The 27,380-nt window shown below is 36.0% G+C and overlaps 1 pseudogene across 1 annotated transcript in view; it reads left to right on the top strand.

The window, feature by feature from the left end:
• The window catches only part of LOC100408827 (structural maintenance of chromosomes protein 5-like), a 63,925-nt pseudogene that overhangs the window by 15,093 nt on the left and 21,452 nt on the right, over positions 1 to 27,380 (top strand). Inside the window, exons 7-10 of the transcript XR_013524879.1 lie at positions 11,572 to 11,809; positions 17,571 to 17,741; positions 17,882 to 17,919; positions 26,026 to 26,203. The product of XR_013524879.1 is annotated as a structural maintenance of chromosomes protein 5-like (transcript). The remainder of the gene's footprint in view (positions 1 to 11,571; positions 11,810 to 17,570; positions 17,742 to 17,881; positions 17,920 to 26,025; positions 26,204 to 27,380) is intronic.

The raw sequence follows: 27,380 nt of genomic DNA, 5'->3' as shown, positions 1-27,380 counted from the left end.
TAATGGCAAAATTATGTTAGGATGATTAGGTAAGAAAGTGGGCTGTTTTTGCTGTGCCCAAATATATGTGTGTTTCTATTCTCCAGGATCCTTCTGAGACTAAATTTTGAAATTACCTGCCTTGGAGATAGACATGTAACTTCATGCATTTCTAGTGGTTGAAGCATTATGTTAATCTCCTAGTTTTTAGCCTCACCCCTTTTTCTATCCCTTAATTTTAAGTCCCAGGCATCTCATTTAATTTCTCCAAAGAACCAAAATGTTCACAGAAGATTTGTTGTCAGTGTTAATATGCTTAGGGTTGTGTATGTTGGGGTAAGAGGGGATTGGGATAAGGAGGGTAGGAATAATTGCATTCTATGTGATGTCCTTTGTACTTGGCATTTCCTAGTCCTAAGAATCTCTGTGTTTTTTATTTGTTTTTATTTTTTAGAGGGAATAATCAGTTTTTCACATCCCTTTCTTTTTCACTCATTCTTTACACTATGGTTCCTATAATAAACTGCTAAACTAGTTATTTGTTTATTCATCTTCAAAGTATTTATTAAACTTTCCATTTACTGATCTCTTTTCTCTGTCTTTTGTCCTCATGGGATGGTACCTTTTTTACTACATTTCTATTATTTTATTAAGGTTAGGCAGAAAAAGACATAAAAACTCATCCTATATCCCCAGACCCGAATACAAGGTTGGTAGATTGCCTCATGTTGAACTTCCTTTGAATTCTTGTCATAAATTTTACTTAATGTTTTAATATATTGCCATATTCAACCAGAAAATTTTGTATTTAGGATTTTTTTGAACTTTGTGAGATTGACCTATGATTTTATTTTTTATTCTATTCTTACTGGTTTTGTTTTCAGGCTTATGCAGGCCTGGTAAGTAATTTAATACTTGTCAGGTCAGTTTCTGTCATTTATATTTCTTCTCTTCCTATCACTGATATTTGTGTATCCATTTTTTCCCCTTATCATATTTGCCAGGGCTTGTCACTTTTGTAAGTCTTTCAACTAATCTTTTTTAACTCAACTTTATTTTTTTTTTTTTGGCTATTTAATTTCTTCAACTTTCTTAAATCATTTTTTTTTTTTGCTTTGAGAATTTTTTTTTAACATTCTTGAATTGTAAAAAGTGTGTTTCTTTTGTTTTTAACCTTTCCTAATTTTTAATAAATGAATCATAGGATATAAATTTTTTTCTGGGTATCTTTTGGCTATATCTCATATGTGTAGATAAGTAGGCTCTTTTTTCAGTTTAAGATATAATTCTTATTTAAATGTTTTCATTCATTTGAGGTTACCTAGCAGTTCTTATTGTTTTAATTTCTGTGAATGTGGAATTTTTTAGGCTTTTGAAAAAATGTCAGGTTCTACTTACACTGCTTTATGATCAATAAATGTGGCTTTATGACTTTTATAAATAATTTTTTGCGACTTTTTTGCTTTTATTGTATGTTTGATTTTTGTACCTATTCTTCATGTATTTGAAAAGAATGTACATTCTGTCTTCAGATATGGAGATATATATAAACATACATACATACATACATTAGAACATGCTTACTATAATTGTACATAATTATATTACTAAAATATTCTACTTTTTTGTTAACCTACTTGATTACTTGATTTAGTTTTTGTTGTTGTTACTGTTTTAAGATGGAGTCTTGCTCTGTCTCCCAGGCTGGAGCGCAGTGGCACAGTCTCAGCTCACTGCCACTTTTGCCTCCCGGGTTGAAGTGATTCCTCTGCCTCATCTCCCAAGTAGCTGGGACCTCAGGTGTGCATCACCACGTCTGGCTAGTTTTTGTATTTTTAATAGAGACTGGGTTTTACCATATTGACCAGGCTGGTCTCAAACACCTGACCTCAAGTGATTCACCTGCCTTGGCCTCCCAAAGTGCTAGAATTAACAAGTGTGAGCCACAGAACCTGGCCCAATTTAGTTATTTTTAAGATGTCAATATCTGCTTTTATGAGTATAGATTTGTCTATTTTTCCTTGTAATTATATCAGTTTTTTCTTCCTAGATTTTAAAGCTTTCTTATTTTTTTATTTCTGTGCCATATTTTTGTTTAAAATCTTTTCCAATCCGATGTGAAATAAAGGAGTTTAAATGGATGAAGTTTAAGCAGTTCACATTTACTGTTTTGTTTTCTACTATTATACTTTTTACTTGATTCCTCCTCCTCTTTCTATTTTCTGTTGCTGTTAACCAAGGTTTTCTCATTCTGTTTTTTATTCTATAGGTTGAAAGTTATATTTAGTCCTATTCTAGTAATTATCTTAAAATTTTCAGTGGCACATTTCTCATAAAAGAGTTTATCAGTATCTTTATTCTCCCACTTAATTAAAAAAAATACTGGCAAGCTTCTGTTTTCTTTTCCTTTACTCCCATGTCAGTATCATCAGAAATTTGACTTGTGGTTACTTAAAATGTTTTTTTTTTAACTGTCATTATTTACATGTTGAGTATCTCTAATATGAAATCTAAAATGTTCCAAAACCCAAAACTGTTTTGTGTGTTGACATGATGCTCAAAGCAAATGCACTTTAGAGCATTTTGGATTTCTGGATTAGGGAAGCTGAACCTTCCTAATGCAGGATAATGTATAGTATAATGCAGATATTCAAATGTCTTAAAAATTTGAAATCCAAAACACTTCTGTTCCCAAGCATTTTGGATAAAGGATAATCAGCCTGTGTTTAGATTTAGTAATATGTTTAGTTGGTTTGTTTGATGTGTTGCTGTTGCATTATACTCCCTCTGGCTTGCTAGGGAAGGAGAAATAAAGAATTCTCTTTTGACTTTATAGAGTTCCATCTTTTTATTTTCAGCTTATTTGTGTCTTGGAATCTAAAAGCTGTCTCTTATAAACAGTAGATAGTTGGATCATGATTTTTTGTCTTCATTAACATAAAACCAGATATTGTAGAAAGGGGATTGTTATAAATAATAAAAGACATTCTTGTCACTCAGAACACTCCAGCGGTTTTGAACTCTGTGCTGGGAACCTAGGACAAAGACTAAATATGTATATTTATATCACAACATTATTTTGTATTGGATAGTAAGAAAAAAGAGTTATAAACAACAAAATACATTTGTTATATTTTACATTTACCTATGTAATTACCTTTACTGGTTCTTGATTTCTTTGTATAGTTTCAGAGTACTGTCTAGGTTCCCTTCATTTCAGCCTTAAAGATGCCTTTTAGTATTTCTTGTAGGGGAGGTCTGCTAGTGATAATTTTTTTTTTTTAATCTAAGAATACCTTAAGTTTTTGTTTTGTTTTGAAGGATAGTTTTGCTGGATATAGAATTCTTTGTGGGTTTTTCTTTTTCCAGCACTTTGAATATGTCGTTCATTTGCCCTCTGGCCTCCATGTTTCTGATGAGGAGTCAGTTGTTAATCTTATTGAGGATCCTGTTACATGATGAATCACTTTTACTTGCTTTTAAAGTTTTCTCTTTGCCTTTGGTTTTCAGTATTTCTAGATGAAAATCTCCTTGAGTTTATCCTGTTTGGAATTCATTGAGCTTCTTAAATGTGCAGATTAATGTTTTTCATCAAAGTTAGGAAGTCTTTTGTCAGTATTTCTTCATGTATTCTTTCTGCCTGTTTCTTTTCTTTCTTGAGACTAAACAAATTTTGATATGCTTGATGGTATCCCACAAATCCAGAGACTGTGGATTTTTTTTCTCTGAGATGGAGTTTCGCTCTTGTTGCCCAGGCTGGAGTGCAATGGTGTGATCTTGGCTCACTGCAACCTCTGCCTCTTGGGTTCAAGTGATTCTCCTGCCTCAGGCTCCCAAGTAGCTAGGATTACAGGCACCCACTGCCATACCTGGCTATGTTTTTTTAATTTTTAGTAGAGATGGCATTTCACCAAGTTGGCCAGGCCTACTGCAATCGCTGCCTTGTGGGTTCAAGCAATTCTCCCGCCTCAGCCTCCTGAATAGCTGGGATTACAGGCACCCACCACCACACCCAGCTAATTTTTTCTATTTGTAGTAGAGATGGGGTTTCACCATGTTGGCAAGGCTGATCTGGAACTCCTGACCTCAGGTAATCCACCCTCCTCAGCCTCCCAAATTGCTGGGATTGCAGGCATGTGCCACCACACCTGGCCATCCGTTTATTTTTCTTGATTGTTTTTTTCTTTCTGTTCCTCATGCTGGACAATCTCAATCAACCTATCTTCAAGTACACTTATTCTTTCTTCTGCCTGTTTGGATTTGCTGTTAAGAGTCTCTGATCTTTTATTTTAGTTCTGCATTTTTCAACTCTAGATTTTTCTAGTTGGCTCTTTTTTTGTAATTTCTATGCTTCTATTGATATTTTGTATTCAGTGAGACATCATTCTCTTCCTTTCCTTTAGTTTTTTTGACATGGTTTCTTTTAATTTATTGAACATATTTAAAATAGCTGTTTTAATGTTTTTCCTGTTTAGAAAAAAAGTATGTGCAGCTCACTGCCTGCACTCATTTAATTTTACATAAACACACTCTTTGAGGCTTAAGCAAATCTGACCAGTTTTCAATGTGAAAATAAAATGTAAAAACTGTTGTTGGAGTAATTTTTCAACAGAACTAACATACTCTTCTGAATCATTAGAATCATCTATTTCGGAAAAATTGGATTCATCCAGTGAACCTTTGGCCAATAACTGTTCTAGAATGATGTTAACATCATGCATAGAAATGCTATATTACTAAAACCCAAATGCTATAAATAGAATGATTGATGTCTTTTGTTTCCAAAGTCAATATATTAGAATGATGTGAAAATAATAAAAGCAAGATATTTTGTGTCAAAGTTATCTTGAGGTAAATACTGCAGCTGTAAGCACTGCCAGCAGATTCTCTCAGGGCAAATGGGAAAAGGGTTAAAGCCCCTTTGTATTATAAGTCCATTTCTATTGACTGCTCTTTTCCTGAATATGGGCCATACTTTCTTATTTCTTTCAATGTGTTTGTGTTGAAACTGAACAGTTTAAGTTACATACTCCAGTTTAAGTTACATACTCTGGAAGTCAGTCCCATTCCCTTCTCCAGGGCTTGATGTTGTTGCTGTTTCACTGAATATGTTGTCGGTGTTTGTTTGCTTAGTGACTTTCCTAGTTCTGTAAAGTCTGTATCCTTGGTCACATGTGGCTACCGAAGTCACTGCTAGGTTATTTTAGTGGTTAGCTAGTGACTGAATATATAGTTCCTTAAACGCCTGAAACCCATATGTTTCCCAGTATTTGTTGAGGATCTCTGTACGTACGTTGAGTCATGCCTTCAACATTCAGCCAGGCAGTATTCACACTTAACTGAGATTCAATCATTTTTCTTGAATAAATGCTCCTAAGATTGTTGAAAACTTTGGTTAACTCTGTCTCAATCTTTACTTCCTATTTGCACATATCAAAGTGAAACAAAGGTGAGAACATAGCATCTTCTTAGGTCTTTCTGGAGCATATACACAGCCGTGGGCATGCACACAGTCCTACTAATGCATATGACTTTATAGAACCACTGGAGCTTCTAAAACCTCATATGGTCTGGTGAGAAGCTCATTCCCAAGTTTTTTCTTTTAAGATTTTTGGTTAGCTTATTGTTTGCTGTAACTATTAATCTGCTTTAGGCATCTGTGATATTAAACAGTTGTTTCTGATTGTTTTTGACAAATGCATCCAAGGAAAAGGCTGTTTTGCAGTGGTGAGCTATGAGTTAGGTCAAATACGGACAAGCCTTATACAAGTAAGTTTTCCCAGGAAACTGCCAGTTAGATCAGATAATGATGTTTCTCTGAGAATGAGGATTTATTAGGTTGTCGCAACAGTAATTGCATTTTTTTGCCATAATAAAAGAGCTCCAAACCTGTTCCTATCTCTCCCGTGACTGCTAGACTGCAGGTTTTCACTATGATTGTTGGCTATTGCTTTTCAAGAATACCACATGAATGGAACAAGGGGCGTAGGAATGAAGCAAGTTCAGAATTCTACAAAGCTTGCTATTTTTACTGAAATTCAGCCATTTTGTTTTTTAATAAGAGCTTCCCACATTGTTACAAGCATTTGGGTAAATTCCAGAGTTCTGAAAGAGTTAATTTTGACAATTTTTTTCAGTGTCCTCATTGCTTTTATTGAGGAGATTTCTGGAGTTCCTTACTTCACCATTCTGATGACATCAAATCTTCTCTATATCTATAGAAAAATGTTGCTGGGATTTTAATAGGAATTTCATTAAACATTTGGGAAGAATTGAAATCTTTACTATGTTGAGACTTCTAATCTGTGAACATGGTATGTCTCTATTTATTTAGATTTTTTATTTCTTTCATCAGCATTATGTAGTTTTAACAACAAGTCCTTTGTGTGTTTTGTTAGATTTATACCTCTGACTTAGTTTTTCTTTTTTCTTCTTTGGTAAATATTTTGGGACTTTGTACATAGCCAGTCATGTCAGCTACAAATAGGGACAGCTTTATTTCTTCCTTTCTGATTTGCATGCATTTAATTTTCTTGCCTTGTTGCGTTGGCTAGAACTTTAGCACTCTGTTGAATAAGAGTGGTGAACACTGAAATCCTCACCTTATTCCTTATCTTAGGAGGAAAGCATTCAGTTTTTCATTATTCAGTATGCAGTAATAGCAGCAGGTTTTAAAAATATGTATATATGCTCTGTCACATTTAGATTATTTTTATACATATTTCTGTGTTTCTGAGAATTTTTATGATGAGTATATACTCAGTTTTGTCAAATGCTTTTCTTTATCTATTGATGGCTGTTAATAAGTGATGGATTTTATTGACTGATTTTTGACTAACAAATCAGTTTTGTATCCCTAAAATAAACCCCACTTGGTTGTGGTATCTAAGTGTATAATTCTTTTTACATATTGCTGATTCTGTGTTAAAGGATTTTTGTGCCTGTGTTTATGAGTGATACTGTTTTATAGTCTTCTTTTTGTATTCTCTGCCTGCTTTTGGTATTAGGATAACTAGTTTCATAAAATGAATTGGGAAGTGATCCTTCCTCTTCTGCTTTCTAAAAGAGATTGTATAGAATTGGTGTTTACATACTTTGAACATTTTATATAATTCTCAAGTGAAATTCTCTGGGCTTAGAGATTTCTTTTTGGAGGGAGTTTTAAAATTATGTTTTCAACTTCATTAATAGCTATAGGACTAGGCAAATATCTGTTTCATATTAGGTGAATTGTTATAGTTGTGTTTCTTGAGGAATTGGTCCTCTTGTCTAAGTTGTCAAATTCATGTATGTATAAATTCTCTTATCCTTTGATATGTATAGAATCTGTAGTGATATCCCTATTTCTTTCCTGATACTGGCAATTTTTATCCCTCCCTCCTCTTTTTTTTAGTTAATTTTGCCAAAGGTTTGCTAATTTTATTGATTTTTTTCAGAGGCAGCAGTTTGTTTTATTGATTTTTCTGTTTCCAGTTTCTTTGATGTCCATTGTTATCTTTATTATTCTATTTCTTCTTCTTCTTGTAGATTTGCTCATTTTTTTTATAGATTCTTGAGGTGGAAGCATAGACTATTCATTACATACTTTTCTTTTTATGTATGCACTTAGTGTTATACATTTTCCTGTCATCACTGTATTAGCTGTGCCCCAAAAATTTTGATATATTTTTATTTTCATTCAGTTTATTGTATTTTTATTTTCATTTTTCTTGAGATCACACAATTTGTTTATTCACTAATTTGGTATTAGACATTTAGATTGTTTCTAGTTTTGGGCTACTACCAGTAGAGTTGCCATAAGTATTCTTCTACCCCTTTTTATATGGGCATATGCTTTCATTTCTCTTGGATAATTTCCTAGGAGTAGAATATCATAGGTGTGCATTCAGCTTTTTAAGGAATTGCCAACCTATTTTCCAGAATTTGGGTAATTTAATTGTAATTAATAAAAGTTGACTTGTGATGGCTTGGAATTTTTGTTTTTCGTGGTCCTTCATTAGAAATTATACATTATGGTGTAATTTGAGAAACACTGCTCTGGAGTAGCCTTGGAGGAGTGAGATTTAGGTAGCTATTGGGACTCCCCTTACATTGTACAAGGTAAAGCAGAGTAAGGATGTAGGTAAGGTGATAAATTTAAAATCAAGAGAAGGAGGCAGTACTCTAATTATAAATTCTATTAATGGAATATGAGGCGAAGTCATTAGCTGAGTAAGTAGAGGGAAGGCAGCAATAAAGGACTGAAGAAGGAGCAAAAGGTATGAACTTGTCTCAGAAGGAGAGCACAAGTTTATTGAAAAAGTGTTACAGGTTTATGTTGTAGTTTTTGAGTGCCTGTTTAAGTTTTGTGGCCATAGATTTAAAGTGAGACCAGTTTTTGAGTTTCTTTCATTAGTTCAGTTGCTTAGATATGGATAGTTACAAGGTACATAGATAGGTTTAATTAGAACTGGGCTTTTTCCTGGCCAGTGTGACGTAAGAAGGAAGGTCAAGGGATCGTCACAAGAGAGTGGTTATATAGTGCTGCATTGTTGAATCCCAGCTGATTAAGAAATGAAGGGATTGTGAAAAGGTAGTGGGGTTAGTGGATTGCACAGCCTAGTGGGGGTCAAAGGATAGTTAGAGTAGGAATACCAGAATAAGTAAAATGGAAGAAAATGAAATGGTGACCAAAGAACAGAAGTATAGAAAAAACGTTTTCCAGAAGTGGTATGATTTGGGGAGCTTTATGATCTAGAACATAACCCTCCTCAGCCCCCTTTTTCTGTTCAGTAGGCAGATGGCTGAGGAAAGGGTAAGGAAAAGATGATTGAAGTTGAAGAAGTAAGGGAATTCAGAGGCCAAAGAGTTAGATTGATTTTCCATAGATACATTGAAGTCACATGATGACAGGCATAATGTTGGAGGGAGGAAGGAAGACAATCAGGTGTCAAAGTCATCCCTGAATTAATGAGGTTGGGGAGGATTTTCAGGGAGCTGGTTAACAGAGCAACAAGGGTAACGGGTGACAAAGTCTGATCCCATGGTCTTTAGAGGAACCAAAGTGGGGCTCAATTAAAGGAGGAAAGAGTACAGTGGGGATTAGTGAGGACACCCTCCTCACCTCTGTGTCCTGAAATAATGGTTATGGCAGGAAAAGGTCACCACTTGAGAGGGATCTAAGGAGAACAAGTGTCTTCTAGAAATAGCCGTTTCCACTAGAACAAGAAGAGGGAACATTCAGAGAAATTGCAGATATAGAGCAGTATGGGGACAGTATCCTAGTGAAGGTGGGTGATCTAAGAGGTTTAGACCTACTTTACCTGAGTTAAACATGGGTGTTAGTCATGGTAGGACTAATGGGATTAGTCATGGTAATTTCTTGGATGAAGATGACAAATGAATTAGTGTTCAGAAAACTTAACTGAAAGGTAAGGGATCATAGGGCTGCTTTTCAGTTTTTCAGGTCAGTATCAGACAAAGACCTTCTCTTGATAAAACTTTATATGATAGGCCAGTGATTTTCAGTAGTTTGGTGGTCTCTATTTTGCTGGGATTGCAAAGGTTCTGTTTGTTAAATTTCTTGTCCCTTTTTCATGAACTTGGACATCCTCATGTGTTCAGTGATTCTTAATTCTACATTGTCATCTGTGATATGCCCATTTATTTTCCTGAATTCCTTGGACTTCATATTATCTACTTTCTTTTAGGCCCGTTGTTAATGTTCGGTGACAGACACGTATCTTCATTTTTTCAGATATATTTTTCTTGCTTCTACATGTTTGGTTATAGTAGAGAAGATTTGGGGATATGTGCACTTGGTTACTGCCAAAGCTGAATTTTTAGAAAGAAAAAATCAGTATCCACATTTCAACAGAAGATGGGATAAACTGTGGGATATTCCTATCACAGGACATGATGCACAAGATGTTATAATCCCATTTTGTCAGGACATGAGGGAAAATGAGAAACTGCTCTCAATGTATTTTTAGTGATGTCATTTAGTAAAAAGAACATATATTCTACAGGAGATATAGGTAGGCATTAAAATGTAATAGTTTACTGAGGCAGTCAGATCAGTTGAGGCCAGGAGTTTGAGACCAACCTGGCCAACATGGTGAAAACCCAGCTCTATTAATAATACAAAAATTAGCCAGGCATGGTGGTATATGCCTGTGGACCCAGCTACTCGGGAGGCTGAGACACAAGAATCATTTAAACCCAGGTTGCAGTGAACCAAAATCGCACCACTGCACTCCAACCTGGGCTATAGAGCAAGACTTCGTCTCAAAAAAAAGTAAAAGTTTAAGGACATTAAGATTATGTTATTTTTATTAGTTAAAAGGCTCTGTATTTTTCATAATGAATACATTATAACTTTTATGATGAGGAAGGAGAGGGAGTAAATCTGACTTGGAAATAAAGCCAGCTAATAAACATATTATGTGATATGTTAAATTTATCTATTTTAATACAAAACTCTAATTGTAAAAAATAAATTGGATGTGTAAGTGTATATTGTTTATATGTGTGTGTCTTAAAGAAAATATTAACTCTGTCTTAGGTAGACCATGGTTTTGATAAAAATAGCTGGTTTTAAAAACATGATTTACCTTGAATATAAGTCAAGAAATGTAAGCATATAGATTGATAATTAAAATCTCACAATATTAATCTGAAGTATTGGTAGAAAATATTTCCATTGGAAGAAAATAGTTTATTTCTGTTTCAAATTACAGGTGGAGTATCTCTTATTCAAAATACTTGGGACCAGAAGTGTTTGGATTTCAGATATTTTCAGAGTTTGGAATGTTTGCATATACATAATGAGATATCTTGAGAATACGAACGAAGTCTAAACACAAAATTTATTTATGTTTCATATACACCTTATACACATAGTCTGAAGGTAATTTTAAATGATGTTTTTAATAATTTTGTGTATGAAACAAAGTTTGTATATATTGAACTGTCAGGAAATAAAGGTGTCAATATCTCAGCCACCCATGTGGATGATCTGTGGTTGATGACATCACCATCATTCCTGACTCTGAATTTATATGCTACTCATAAACAATCATTTTTAAATACTTACACATAAATACTTAACAGTACAAAGTGACATACAACTAATACAGTGAAAAAATAATGTGTTCTGGGTAACTTGTGGTGTCATGTCAGCATTCAAAAAATTTCAGATTTTGGAGAATTTTGGATTAGGAATATTCAACCTGTAATAGAGTGACTTGTAATCTTTATTATTTATGGAAACTGTATCAAATATGCCACATGACTTTTAATTTTGGTCTTACTTCCTATACATACTTAGAAATCTGTTTGGCTTTTTAAGTATTTTGTTTATTCAGGAAATATTTAATGAGTGCTAATTATATACTGAGCACCACTTAAAGTATTTGAGATACATTTGTGAATGTGTAAAACAAAGATACAGGTAGTCTGGTAGAACCGGTAATGTGCTAGTCTAATTCTCACAGGGCACCTTTTAGTGAGGAAAACACCTATGTTAGATTGTTTGCATTTTAAAAACTATATTACTGTGTAAGTCTTATCAGCAGAACAATCTCAAGTACTAACCTGCTTTTGTTTTATTAGATTGAAGAACTTCAGCAGGCTTTAACAGTAAAGCAAAATGAAGAGCATGACCGACAGAGGAGAATAAGTAATATCCGCAAAATGATAGAGGATTTACAAAACGAACTGAAGACCACAGAAAACTGCGAGAATCTTCAGCCTCAGATTGATGCCATTACAAATGATCTGAGATGGATTCAGGACGAAAGGCATTATGTGAAGCGAAGAGAGAGGGAAACTCTAGAGAAGGAGAAAAAGAGTAAGTTTTCATAAAGTTAGAATGAAGAGTTTATAAAATGGAGATATATTTCTGTTGATGGGCTGCTTTCTTCCCATGGTAATTATTTCTATAAAATGTTCAAGTTGCCTTGTTGAGGAAGCTCAACATCAGTTCTTCCAACTTCATACCCTAATTACCTACATCTGTTGTGTACTACAATTTGCCATGATAACTGACCACTGTCTTCTGTCAGATTATAGCAGTTGATTTAATTCTCTATAAATGCTTAGCTTTATTTTCTTTACAAAGTCACTCACTATTACTCGTATCAAATTTAAGCTCTTTATTCTAACCTTCATAACCTTCTGTTAGCTTAGTTCCTTGAAACCTGTCCAATTTCAGCTTTGGTTTTCTTTTTTGTAGACCATGTGAATAGATCTGTAGTATTATTTGGATAGGGATTTTATAGTCTGTTTGCTCACTGTATATGACTAAGATCAGAAAAAAAAATTGTGTGTTTATCAAAGTACTAGATGTGTATGGCGGGAAAAAAAAAAACTAGAAGGGTGACACAACCCCTTTTTTTTAACCTCCAGAGCCAATCAAGAATAAGCACTTTTTACTCTTTTAACAGATATTTTTCTTTTCTTTTCTTTTTTTTTTTTTTTGTGAGATGAAGTCTTGCTCTGTTGCCCAGGCTGGAATGTAATGGTGTGATCTCGGCTCACAGCAACCTCTTCCTCAGCTGGATTCAAGCAATTCTCCTGCCTCAGTCTCCCGAGTAGCTGAGATTATAGGCATGTGCCACCACACTTGGCTAATTTTTTATTTTTAGTACAGACGGGGTTTCACCATGTTGGCCAGGCTTGTCTCGAACTCCTGACCTCAGGTGATCTGCCCTCCTCGGCCTCCCAAAGTGCTGGGATTACAGGTGTGAGCCACCGTGCCTGGCCAGCAGGTATTTTTCTAGTAGTCTTTCATATATATTTATCATATTCTTGTTTCACTATTGTTTGATTAATCAACTTTAGACATTATCTTTTTGTATTTACTCTAGATGTAGATTTTACCTTAGACCTCCCTGTTATAATTCTTCAAATAAGATTATTAATATTAATTTTTATTATAATAAATAATATACATATCTTTTTTTGGTCATTTAACAATTGTCAATATTGCTTGAATCTACACTTAGTAAGCTCTAAATATTGGTATTCCTCCCATCCATGCTTGTTACTTTCCTCCCTTTTCACATTCTAAATTCTCTCATTTACACTCTTGTTTTTATATTTGCAAGGCTGCAGACATTTGTATTTGCATTTTATGTGCTCCATTTATGGGTTAATTCTAGAAGTTTAGAAATATTAAGTATTGTTTATTAAACTTGCTTATAGCTGAACCAAGTAGTGCATTATAATTAAATTTCCCTTCATCGATAGCTTTTAAAAGGCTTTTAATTTGTTTTTTTTTTTGAGACAGAGTTTCGCTGTTGTTACCCAGACTGGAGTGCAATGGCATGATCTTGGCTCACCGCAACCTCCATGTTCTGGGTTCAAGCAATTCTCCTGACTCAGCCTCCCAAGTAGCTGGGATTACAGGCACGCACCACCATGCCCAGATAATTTTTGTATTTTTAGTAGAGACGGGATTTCACCTTGTTGACCAGGATGGTCTTGATCTCTTGACTTTGTGATCCACCTGCCTCAGCCTCCCAACGTGCTGGGATTACAGGCATGAGCCACTGCGCCCGGCCTTAATTTTTTTTTAATTTGCTTTAGCATTTTCTTAAATTGAAGAGGAAAAAAAAAGCTGTCTTGTCAGATACTCTCTTGATTTCCATAGCCATCTGTCCTTCTCCTTCCATCTAAATTGGTTCTTCTTGAGGCCTGCATGGTTATCATTTGTAATTTCTCTCATGCCTTTTCTGTGTTATAAACCTAACCCAAATTCCATGTCTCATTTTCTTACATTGTGCCCTTATTTTATTCAAGTACATTTTAAGGTAACCTCAAGAAGAGATATTTGGGAATTAATTTCAGAGTCTTTGCACCCTTAAAAATATCCTTATTTCGGGCTGAGACGATGGGGTCTTCTAGATATACTATCATGTCGTCTGCAAATAGAGACAATTTGGCTTCCTCCTTTCCTATTTGAATACCCTTTATTTCTTTTTCTTGCCTGATTGCTCTGGCTAGAACTTCCAGTACTATATTGAATAGGAGTGGTGAGAAAGGGCATCCTTGTCTAGTGCCAAATTTCAAAGGGAATGCTTCCAGTTTTTGCCCATTCAATATGATATTGGCTGTTGGTTTGTAGTAAATAGCTTTTATTATTTTGAGATACGTTCCATCGATACCGAGTTTATTGAGGGTTTTTAGCATAAAGGGCTGTTGAATTTTGTCAAATGCCTTCTCTGCATCAATTGAAATAATCATGTGGTTTTTGTTTTTGGTTCTGTTTATGTGGTGAATTACACTTATAGACTTGTGTATGTTGAACCAGCCTTGCTTCCCCGGGCTGAATCCTACTTGATCATGATGGATAAACTTTTTGATGTGCTGTTGCAATCAGCTTGCCAGTATTTTATTGAAGATTTTTGCATCTATGTTCATCATGGATATTGGCCTGAAGTTTTCTTTTCTTGTTGAGTCTCTGCTGGGTTTTGGTATCAGGATGATGTTGGTCTCATAAAATGATTTGGGAAGGATTCCCTCTTTTTGGATTATTTGGAATAATTTCAGAAGGAATGGTACCAGCTCCTCTTTGTGTGTCTGGTAGAATTCAGCTGTGAACCCATCTGGACCTAGGCTTTTTTTTGTGTGGTAGGCTCTTAATTGCTGCCTTGACTTCAGACCTTGTTATTGGTCGAGTCACAGTTTTGGCTTCCTCCTGATTTAGGCTTGGGAGGACATAGGTGTCCAGGAATTTATCCATTTCTTCCAGGTTTACTAGTTTATGTGCATAGAGTTGTTTGTAATATTCTCTGATTTTGGTTTGAATTTCTGTGGAATCTGTGCTGATTTCCCCTTTATCATTTTTTATTGCATCTATTTGGTTGTTCTCTCTTTTTTTTTTTAATCATTCTGGCTAGTGATCTGTCTATTTTGTTGATCTTTTCAAAAAACCAGCTGTTGGATTTATTGCTTTTTTGAAGGGTTTTTCGTGTCTCTATCTCCTTGAGTTCTGCTCTGATCTTAGTTATTTCTTGTCTTCTGCTAGGTTTTGAGTTTTTTTGATCTTGCTCCTCTAGCTCTTTCAATTTTGATGATAGGTTGTCAATTTTGGATCTCTCCACTCTTCTCATATGGGCACTTATTGCTATATATTTTCCTCTGGATACTGCTTTAAATGTGTCCCAGAGATTCTGGTATGTTGTGTCTTCATTCTCATTGGTTTCAAAGAACTTTTTCATTTCTGCCTTTATTTCATTGTTTATCCAATCAACATTCAGGAGCCAGTTGTTCAGTTTCCATGAAGCTGTGTGGTTCTGAGTTAGTTTCTGAATTCTGAGTTCTAACTTGATTGCACTATGGTCCTAAAACTGATAAGCAACTTCAGCAAAGTCTCAGGATATAAAATCAACGTGCAAAAATCACAAGCATTTCTATACACCAATAACAGACTTAAAGAGAGCCAAATCAAGAATAAACTGCCATTCACAATTGCTGTAAAAAGAATAAAATACCTAGGAATACAACTTACAAGGAACATAAGGGACCTCTTCAAGGAAAACTACAAACCACTGCTCAATGAAATAAGAGAGGACAAAAAGAGATGGAGAAATAGTCCATGTTCATGGTTAGAAAGAATCAATATCGTGAAAATGGCTATACTGCCCAAAGTAATTTACAGAATCAACGCTATCCCCATCAAGCTACCATTAACTTTCTTCACAGAACTGGAAAAAACCACCTTGAACTTCATATGGAACCAAAAGAGAGCCCGCATAGCCAAGTCATTTCTAAGCAAAAAGAACACAGCAGGAGGCATCACACTACCGAACTTCAAACTATACTACAAGGCTACAGTAATCAAAACAGCATGGTACTGGTACCAAAACAGAGATATAGACCAATGGAACAGAACAGAGGCATCGGAGTCAATACAATATATCTACAACCATACGATCTTTGATAAATCTGACAAAAACAAGCAATGGGGAAAGGATTCCCTGTTTAACAAATGGTGTTGGGAAAACTGGCTAGCCATGTGCAGAAAGCAGAAACTGGACCCCTTCCTGACACCTTACACTAAAATTAAACTCCAGATGGATTATAAGACCTGGCACCATAAAAACCCTAGAAGAAAATCTAGGCAAAACCATTCAGGACATAGGAGTAGGCAAGGACTTCGTGACCAAAAGCATTGGCAACAAAAGCCAAAATAGACAAATGGGACCCAACCAAACTCCATAGCTTCTGCACAGCAAAAGAAACAGTCACTAGAGTGAATCGGCAACCAACAGAATGGGAAATAATTTTTGCAGTCTACCCATCTGACAAAGGGCTGGTATCCAGAATTTACAAAGAACTCAAGCAGATTTACAAGAAAAAAACAAACAAGCCCATTCAAAAATGGGCAAAGATATGAACAGACACTTTACAAAAGAAGACATACATCAGGCCAACAAACATATGAAAAAATGCTCATCATCACTGGTCATTAGAGAGATGCAAATCAAAACCACATTGAGTTACCATCTCACGCCAGTTAGAATGGCGATCATTAAAAAATCTGGAGACAACAGATGCTGGAGAGCATGTGGAGAAATAGGAACACTTTTACACTGTTGGTGGGAGTGTAAATTAGTTCAACCATTGTGGAAGACAGTGTGGCGATTCCTCAAGGCCTTAGAAATAGAAATTCCATTTGACCCAGCAATCCCATTACTGGGTATATATCCAAAGGACTATAAATCATTCTACTATAAGGACACATGCACACGAATGTTCATTGCAGCACTGTTTACAATAGCAAAGACCTGGAACCAACCCACATGCCCATCGATGATAGACTGGACTGGGAAAATGTGGCACATATACACCATGGAATATTATGCAGCAATCAAAAATGATGAGTTCGTGTTGTTTGTAGGGACATGGATGAATCTGGAGAACATCATTCTCAGCAAAATGACACAAGAACAGAAAATGAAATACTGCATATTCTCACTCATAGGCAGGTGAGGAAAAATGAGAACACATGGACACAGGGAAGGGAGTAGTACACACTGGGGTCTACTTGGGGGAATAGGGGAGGGACAGTGGTGGGGGAGCTGGGGAGGGATAGCCTGGGGAGAAATGCCAAATGTGGGTTAAGGGGAGGAAGGCAGCAAAACATACTGCCTCGTGTGTACCTATGCAACTATCTTGCATGTTCTGCACATGTACCCCAAAACCTAAAATGCAATAAAAAAAATTCTTATTTCATCATCCCCCATTATTTTTTAGTTTTTTTGTATATGCAATTCTAGGATGAAAATACTATTTTTTTCTCACAGAATTTTGAGGTCCTGTTGCCATTTGTCTTCTGATAAGAAATCTAGTGTTTTTCTTATGGGTTTTTTTTTTTTTGGTAGGTTACCTGTTTTATATTTGATAGTTTCAGAATCGTATTTTCCCCAGGTTTTTGGACATTTTAGAATGATTTGTTCAGATCATGTCTTTTCTACTATGTGGAGTACTTGCTGAGTAGTGTTTGTAATCTTTAGATCTAGGGTATTCTTTTGTATTATTATTAGTTTATTTCACTATTTAAAATTTTCAGAGAAATCAGACTTTGTTTTGTTTTCCAATTTTAGATGTGGACTATCATATTGTACGTTTTGACAATCTTATGAGTCAGAAGGAAGATAAGTTAAGACAGAGATTTCGTGACACATATGATGCCGTTTTATGGCTAAGAAATAACAGAGACAAATTTAAACAAAGGGTCTGTGAACCCATAATGCTCACGGTAAGAAACTGTTCATGTTGGTAGTATTTGTTTTATTATTGTAATCATTATAGATTTTTGTTTTAAGACTTTTTAGTCCCAATAATACCCTGGTTTTACATTATCAGACTTGTGGGATCTGGCATACTGCTGAATCCATACATGTGCTTTTTAAAGGTCCCCTGATCAATGAGGGTAATAACTGTCATAAACCTGTGCTTTTTTTCTAGAAAGAGGTATAAAATGGCAACTTACTGACTTAGAATCGTGTAGAAAATTAGTTTGGTTAGCTGATTTCTTTTGACACTTGTTATTAGATTATAGCAGGCATTCGATTAAAACCTGCCGAAGAGGTAGAAAACTGCTGTAAATATGTTGATTAAAGGAACAAATCTAAGAGGACAGGCAAGAAAATCACCTGCTACAAAGAAAGGGCATTCTGAGGATTTTGAAAATGACAACATTACTTTATTGACCTCATAAAATATTTGATAGCTTTTATTGAGTGCAGGTCATCAAGAATAGGTGAAGCTGTATTCAGTAAATCATCTAGTGAAGTGTGGCCATGGATTTACTAGGATGATTGCCATTTAAACTATTTAAAATAGTAAGTTTGGCCACATAAAAGGATGAAAGAGTAACAAATTAACATTCTTTGGTAATGGTACATTAGACAGAGGAAACTTAAAACTTATCCTAAAATTACATAAGGATTATTTTTGCTAGTTTTTTTCTTTAGGAAAGAATAGATCCTTGCAGGATTCATGAAAAATTCTATTCTCTGTAACTCATGTCTGTGTTATTCTTTATTGAAAATTATTTTATATAGTTTTCAATTTTTATTATACCTTAGATTAGCAAAATTAATATTCATAACATTCTTTTAATCAGGTATGTGTTATGAGAATATTTTTGCTAGATCAAGAAGAGAATTTCTGTTTTAGATGCAGACATTATTTTGATTAGTTTGATAAGGATTGAACAGAAGTATAAGAAAAAATATATGACCCTTATAAAAGTTATAATGCAGTTGTAATTGTTAACATTTTTACTAAAATGCCAGTGTCAAATAATACTAAAGAACTGTGTTAGATTTGTCTCCTCTTTTTATTTGATTTTCTAACAGTAGCGTATTTCACCAACTCAGATTATTAGTTGGCATATGTTTCTGTTTTAAATTACATTGGAATCTTTGAGATAAGGAGATATAGTCTACTTTCTTACCCTTTTTAGAATAACCTTTCAGCTTTCCTGCCACTTCCTACATTCATATCTTCCACACAGTTTACTCACCTTTCTAGGTCTAATTGAAATGCCACTACGGTCATACACAAGTGAGCAATATGCAGACTTAAAATTTTAGTCATATAAGTGGTCATTTAGCAATCTATGTCTATGATCTATTTCTAACAATTCCAATCTAGAACTGGAGAAGTGTACGAAGATTTATTTACATATGTGCTCTACACTGTAGTGTTTATGATAGCAGAATGATGGAGCAAAAAAAGAAAATTTATGAAGATACTGATTGGTTCAATAAATTACTTTATATCCTTATAATGGGATACTCTGGAGCCCTTAAAATGTTGCTGTTGGTCTCCATTTACTAATATAAAAATAAATTTAGCAAATCATAACATAGGTTATGGAATAAGATGTACAGAAAAATTTCATTTAAAAAATCATAGAACAGCTGCCATCAACCACCAGATCATCACAGAGAGCTGCATCTCCTGTATCTGCCTGTCTCTGTCTTGCTACTTTGATTGTGATATGACTGTGAGGTTCCTTGGAGAACTTTGACAAATACTTTCTTCATTGTCGTCCTGAAGAGAGGGAACATCCCAAGAAACTGGAACCTGCAGCGCCAACAAGGTGTCTAAATCTTCCTTAAGGGACAGGCGTGATCATGGCTCACACCTGTAATCCAACACTTTGGGAGGCCAAGGTGGGCGGATTACCTAAGGTCAGGAGTTCAAGACCAGCCTGGCTAACATGGTGGAACCTCATCTCTACTTAAAAAATAAAAATTAGCTGCGCATGGTACATGCACCTGTAGTCCCAGCTACTTGGGAGACTGAGGCAGGGGAGTTGCTTCAACTGGGAGGCGTAGGTTGCAGTGATCTGAGATCACACCACTGCACTCCAGCCTGGATAACAGAATGAGTTTCATCTTAAATAAATAAATAAGAAAATAAACAAATCTTCCCTAAGGATATATTCACCAAACTGTGAATGCAATAGAGTGTGTGTTACACTTGGAAAAAAGTGTAAATAAGTCACTACTGGAACCACAGAAACTGGCCAGTAACCAAAATGACCCCTAATTGTGTGACTTCCTTGAGACTCATTACCTGTTGAGCAGGTGAAGTCCATCAAAGAATTGAAATGCCATGAAAACCCATTTATACAAGCTGGGAGCCTTGGAATCTGATGTGGCAGAATATTTCTGATATAAACACCTTGGGCCAGGAGTGGTGGCTCATGCCTATAATTCCAACACTTTGGGAGGCCGAGGCAGGAGGATCACTTGAGTCCAGGGGTTCGATACCAGCCTAGGCAACATAGTGAGATCCTGTTTCTACAAAAAAAAAAAAAAAAAAAAAAAAAAAATTAATTAGCTGGTCATGGTGGCATGCACCTGTAGTCCTAGCAACTCAGGATGCTGAGGTGAGAGAATTGCTTGAGCCTGGGAGGTTGAGGCTGCAGTGAACCATGATAACACCACTGCACTCAACCTGGGCAACAAAGAGTGAGACCCTGTCTAAAACAAACAAACAAACACAAAACACCCTGGGCAAATGTGATCATGAGAGCTAAGTCCTAGACTGGCTTATATATAACTATTTTTAAATGATGACTTTCTGTGATAATTTTGGGGTTACTTTTACCTTTTCTATAGGTTATAGTAAATATCCACATACATTTTCTTTTATTCATATTATTTCTTCCAATAAATAATTTAGTATTTCCCTCCCCACCCGAAAAAAATTGTCAAACAATTTTTTTTGACTCAGTGTTTATAGTGTTTATGCCTGGAAGATGGTTTCATGTGGTTTTAATTTTTGTGTGTGTGTATCTGTTTTCTCATTTTTTCTATACTGATTGATATTTTATAATTTAAAACAGAGAGGAATATTGGCCAACATTTATGTAACAAGAACTGTACTGTTATTTTAATTGTATTGTCTCTTAATCTACATTTAGTTCTATGAGGTATAAACTGTTTTACTCTATCTTACAGATGAAAATAATGAAAGCTTTCTGACATTTAAGTAGTATATGAGCAAGATCAAGTATATGATTTGAAAGGACATCTGTCTGACTTCAGAGCCCTAGCTCTTAGCTAGTTTGCTTTGTAATAAATTAGTACATAAATACCTCTCCTTTCATTATTTTTTCAAGAAAGCTGATTCCCATGTTTTGGAAATTATCAATCTCTTCTCTAAAATTCCATAGATAGTACTTTTTATATTTATACACTTCTGTTAATGGGAGTTTTATCATGCTCCACTTTGAACATACTTATATATGTATAATAAATAATAGATTATATACTTCCTGAAGTAGCTTTTTCCCTAAACTGTCTTAATATCTTCCATAATGTTGAGCCTCACGTGCAAGATTGTCTAATTCATATCTTTACTTTATCTTACTTTTTAGACATGGTTTCACTTTGTCGCCCAGGATGGAGTGCAGTGTCACAATCACACCATACTGTAGCCTCAAACTCCTGGGCTTAAGCAATCTTCCCACCTCAGCTTCCCTAAGTAGCACCATCACAACTGGCTAATTTATTTTATTTTTGTTTTTTGTAGACAGGGTCTCACTTTGTTTCCTGGGCTGCTCTCGAACTTCTGGTTTCAAGCGTTATCGTCCTGTCTTGGCCTCCCAAAGTGTTGAGGTTATCAGTACTACCATGCTTGGCCCAGTTAATGTTTTTAGAATAGATCTATAGTCAGGAATGGTAGCTCACACCTGTAATCCTGGCACTTTGGGAGGCCATGGTGTGTGGATCATTGGATGTCAGGAGTTCGAGAACAGCCTGGCCAAGATGATGAAACCCTGTCTCTACTAAAAATATAAAAATTAGCCGGGCGTGATGACAGATGCCTGTAGTCACAGCTACTTCGGAGGCTGAGTCATGAGAATTGCTTGAACCCAGGAGGCAGAGGTTGCAGTGAGCTGAGATCATGCCATTGCACTCTAGCCTCAGTGATGGAGACTCTGTCTCAAAATATTAAAAAAAATTAAATAAGTAAAATAGATCACTAAGATTATGTTCTGCTGAGGCAAACTTCAGATTTCTCTTGAAGGCAGCAATAATTAAAATTAAGCCATAGTGGGTTTTTTCCCATTTGTTTTTAAAGTTTTATTCACTTCTTTGTGTTTTTTTAAATTGCATTTTAGGTTTGGGGGTACATGTGCAGAACATGCAAGATAGTTGCATAGCTATACACATGGCAGTGTGTTTTGCTGCCTTCCTCCCCTTCATCCACATTTGGCATGTCTCCCCAGGCTATCTCTCCCCAGCTCCCCCCACTGCTGTCCCTCCCCTATTCCCCCCAATAGACCCCAGTGTACAGTACTCCCTACCCTGTGTCCATGTGTTCTCTTTTTTCATCACCCGCTTATGAGTGAGAATATGCGGTGTTTCATTTTCTGTTCTTGTGTCAGTTTGCTGAGAATGATGTTCTCCAGATTCATCCATGTCCCTACAAACAACACGAACTCATCATTTTTGATTGCTGCATAATATTCCATGGTGTATATGTGCCACATTTTCCCAGTCCAGTCTATCATCGATGGGCATTTGGGTTGGTTCCACGTCTTTGCTATTGTAAACAGTGCTGCAATGAACATTCGTGTGCATGTGTCCTTATAGTAGAATGATTTATAGTCCTTTGGATATATACCCAGTAATGGGATTGCTGGGTCAAATGGAATTTCTATTTCTAAGGCCTTGAGGAATCGCCACACTGTCTTCCACAATGGTTGGACTAATTTACACTCCCACCAACAGTGTAAAAGTGTTCCTATTTCTCCACATGCTCTCCAGCATCTGTTGTCTCCAGATTTTTTAATGATCGCCATTCTAACTGGCGTGAGATGGTAACTGAATGTGGTTTTGATTTGCATCTCTCTAATGACCAGTGATAATGAGCATTTTTTCATATGTTTGTTGGCCTCATGTATGTGTTTTTTGTAAAGTGTCTGTTCATATCTTTGCCCATTTTTGAATGGCTTGTTTGTTTTTTTCTTGTAAATCTGTTTGAGTTCTTTGTAAATTCTGGATATCAACCCTTTGTCAGATGGGTAGACTGCAAAAATTTTTTCCCATTCTGTTGGTTTCCGATTCACTCTAGTGACTGTTTCTTTTGCTGTGCAGAAGCTGTGGAGTTTGATTAGGTCCCATTTGTCTATTTTGGCTTTTGTTGCCAATGCTTTTGGTGTTTTGGTCATGAAGTCCTTGCCTACTCCTATGTCCTGAATGGTTTTGCCTAGATTTTCTTCTAGGGTTTTTATGGTGCCAGGTCTTATAATCCATCTGGAGTTTAATTTTAGTGTAAGGTGTCAGGAAGGGGTCCAGTTTCTGCTTTCTGCACATGGCTAGCCAGTTTTCCCAACACCATTTGTTAAACAGGGAATCCTTTCCCCATTGCTTGTTTCTGTCAGGTTTATCAAAGATTGTATGGTTGTAGATATGTTGTGTTGACTCCAATGCCTCTGTTCTGTTCCATTGGTCTATATCTCTGTTTTGGTACCAGTACCATGCTGTTTTGATTACTGTAGCCTTGTAGTATATTTTGAAGTCCAGTACTGTGATGCCTTCCACTGTGTTCTTTTTGCTTACAATTGACTTGGCTATGCGGGCTCTCTTTTGGTTCCATGTGAAGTTCAAGGTGGTTTTTTCCAGTTCTGTGAAGAAAGTCAATAGTAGCTTGATGGGGATAGCATTGATTCTGTAAATTACTTTGGGCAGTATAGCCATTTTCACGATATTGATTCTTCCTAACCATGAACATGGTTCTCCATCTGTTTGTGTCCTCTCTTATTTCATTGAGCAGTGGTTTGTAGTTTTCCTTGAAGAGGTCCCTTACATTTTTTGTAAGTTGTATTCCTAGGTATTTTATTCTTTCTGTATCAATTGTGAATGGCAGTTCATTCTTGATTTGGCTCTCTTTATGTTTATTATTGTTGTATAGGAATGCTTGTGATTTTTGCACATTGATTTTATATCCTGAGACTTTGCTGAAGTTGCTTATCAGTTTCAAGAGTTTTTGGGCTGAGAAGATGGGGTCTTCTAGGTATACTATCATGTCGTCTGCAAATAGAGACAATTTGGCTTCCACCTTTCCTATTTGAATACCCTTTATTTCTTTGTGTTGCCTGATTGCTCTGGCTAGAACTTCCAGTACTATATTGAATAGGAGTAGTGAAAGAGGGCATCCTTGTCTAGTGCCAGATTTCAAAGGGAATGCTTCCAGTTTTTGCCCATTAAGTATGATATTGGCTGTTGGTTTGTCATAAATAGCTTTTATTACTTTGAGTTACGTTCCATCAATACCGAGTTTATTGAGGGTTTTTAGCATAAAGGGCTGTTGAATTTTGTCAAATGCCTTCTCTGCATCAATTGAGATAATCATGTGGTTTTTGTTTTTGGTTCTGTTTATGTGGTGAATTACGTTTATAGACTTGCGTATGTTGAATCAGCCTTGCATCCCCGGGAGGAATCCTACTTGATCATGATGGATGATCAAGCCATTTGGAATGGCTGGTACTGGTTTGTCTCTTTTGATGGATAAGTTTCTTGATGTGCTGTTGCAATTGGTTTGCCAGTATTTTATTGAAGATTTTTGCATCTATGTTCATCATGGATATTGGCCTGAAGTTTTCTTTTCTTGTTGAGTCTCTGCCAGGTTTTGGTATCAGGATGATGTTGGTCTCATAAAATGATTTGGGAAGGATTCCCTCTTTTTGGATTATTTGAAATAGTTTCAGAAGGAATGGTACCAGCTCCTCTTTGTGTGTCTGGTAGAATTCAGGTGTGAACCCATCTGGACCTGGGCTTTTTTTGTGTGGTAGACTCTTAATTGCTGCCTCGACTTCAGACCTTGTTATTGGTCTATTCATAGTTTTGGCTTCCTCCTGGTTTAGGCTAGGGAGGACACAGGTGTCCAGGAATTTATCTATTTCTTCCAGGTTTACTAGTTTATGTGCATAGAGTTGTTTGTAATATTCTCTGATGATGGTTTGAATTTCTGTGGAATCTGTGGTGATTTCCCCTTTATCATTTTTTATTGCATCTATTTGGTTGTTCTCTCTTTTTTTTTTATCAGTCTGGCTAGTGGTCTGTCTATTTTGTTGATCTTATCAGAAAACAAGCTCTTGGATTTATTGATTTTTTAAAGGGTTTTTTGTGTCTCAATCTCCTTCAGTTCAGCTCTGATCTTAGTTATTTCTTGTCTTCTGCTGGGTTTTGAGTTTTTTTGATCTTGCTCCTCTAGCTCTTTCAATTTTGACGATAGGGTGTCAATTTTGGATCTCTCCATCTATGTATAAATTCTTGAGAGATAAGTTCTAAAAACATTTAGAAGGCTTTGAAATCCATGAAAAATGTTTCACTTGGTTATTCTTCCCAAATACACAGGAACTAAATGTAAGATTATGTATTTTTGAACAGTATAACTGAGAGGAGGGGAGAGTAAATGACTTACCCAAGATAACATAGTTCAGTGTACTGAGCACCCTTCTCTCCTGGTATCTCTTGCTCCTGGTATCTCTTCTTTAGATGCAACAAGGCTCCAAAACTACTTGGGAGAATTGTAGCATAGAAGTATAGATAACTTTGCTAGTTGTATGAGCCACCTTTTTTGAAATTTTGTTGGATAGGTTAAAAAAATTTGCTGGACACAGTGGTTCACACCTATAATCCTGGAAAGCCTAAGTGGGAGAATCCCAGAGGCAGGAATTTGAGACCAGCTCCCATAGGAAGCATGGAAAAACCACATCTCTGCAAAAATTTTTTTTATTAGCCAGGCATGGTGGCACGTGCCTGTAGTCCCAGCTACTTGGGAGGCTGAAGTGGGAGGATCACTTGAGCCAGGGAGGTTGAGGGTGGAGTAAGCTGAGATCATGCCACTGCATTCCAGCCTGGGTGACAGAGCAAGACCCTGTCTCAAAAATAAAAATAAAAATGTACATCTAGTATATTTTGATCTTCCAAAATTCACTTGGTCTGTATTTCTAATTATTTAGTACTTTAAAAATTTATTAATATTAAATGTGCACTAATACTTGTTTTACATTTTACATTTTAGGTAATACAAGAAACCAGATTAAAACAAATTAATACAGCGGAAGAAAAGTATGTGGTGAAAACTTCTTTTTATTCAAACAAAGTTATTTCTAGCAACACATCTCTAAAAGTAGCCCAGTTTCTCACAGTCACTGTGGACCTAGAGGAAAGAAGACACTTAGAAGAAGAGCTAAAGGTTGGTTAATTTGATCCGAATGTTAGAAAAGAATATTAACTGGATTTCTAATACTTTCACTGGAAGAGTTTTTTTATAAAAATTTTTTTATTGTATTTTAGGTTTGGGGGTACATGTTCAGAAGATGCAAGATAGTTGCATAGGTACACACATGGCTGTGTGTTTTGCTGCCTTCCTGCCCTTCACCCACATTTGGTATTTCTCCCCAGGCTTTCCCTTCCCAGCTCCCCCAACTGCTGTCCCTCCCCTATTCCCCCCAATAGACCCCAGTGTATAGTACTCCCTTCCCTGTGTCCATGTGTTCTCTTTTTTCATCACCCACCTATGAGTGAGAATTTGCGGTATTTCATTTTCTGTTCTTGTGTCAGTTTGCTGAGAATGATGTTCTCCAGATTCATCCATGTCCCTACAAACAACATGAACTTATCATTTTTGATTGCTGCATAATATTCCATGGTGTATATGTGCCACATTTTCACAGTCCAGTCTATCATTGATGGGCATGTGGGTTGCTTCCAGGTCTTTGCTATTGTAAACAGTGCTGCAATGAACATTCGTATGCATGTGTCCTTATAGTAGAATGATTTATAGTCCTTTGGATATATACCCAGTAATGGGATTGCTGGGTCAAATGGAATTTCTATTTCTAAGGCCTTGAGGAATCGCCACACTGTCTTCCACAATGGTTGGACTAATTTACACTCCCACCAACAGTGTAAAAGTGTTCCTATTTCTCCACATTCTTTCTCCAGCATCTGTTGTCTCCAGATTTTTTAATGATCGCCATTCTAACTGGTGTGAGATGGTATCTCAATGTGGTTTTGATTTGCATCTCTCTAATGACCAGTGATGATGAGCATTTTTTCATATGTTTGTTGGCCTCATGTATGTGTTCTTTTGTAAAGTGTCTGTTCATATTCTTTGCCCATTTTTGAATGGCTTGTTCGTTTTTTTTCCTGTAAATCTGTTTTAGATCTTTGTAGATTCTGGATATCAGCCTTTTATCAGATGGGTAAACTGCAAAGATTTTTTCCCATTCTGTTGGTTGCCGATTCACTTGAGTGACTGTTTCTTTTGCCGTGCAGAAGCTATGGAGTTTGATTATGTCCCATTTGTCTATTTTGGCTTTTGGTGCCAATGCTGTTGGTGTTTTGTTCATGAAGTCCTTGCCTACTCCTATG

Source organism: Callithrix jacchus, chromosome 1, assembly GCF_049354715.1.
Source record: "Callithrix jacchus isolate 240 chromosome 1, calJac240_pri, whole genome shotgun sequence".
In the NCBI taxonomy this organism is placed as follows: Eukaryota; Metazoa; Chordata; class Mammalia; order Primates; family Cebidae; genus Callithrix; species Callithrix jacchus.
This window is presented reverse-complemented; position numbering and strand designations above follow the sequence as displayed.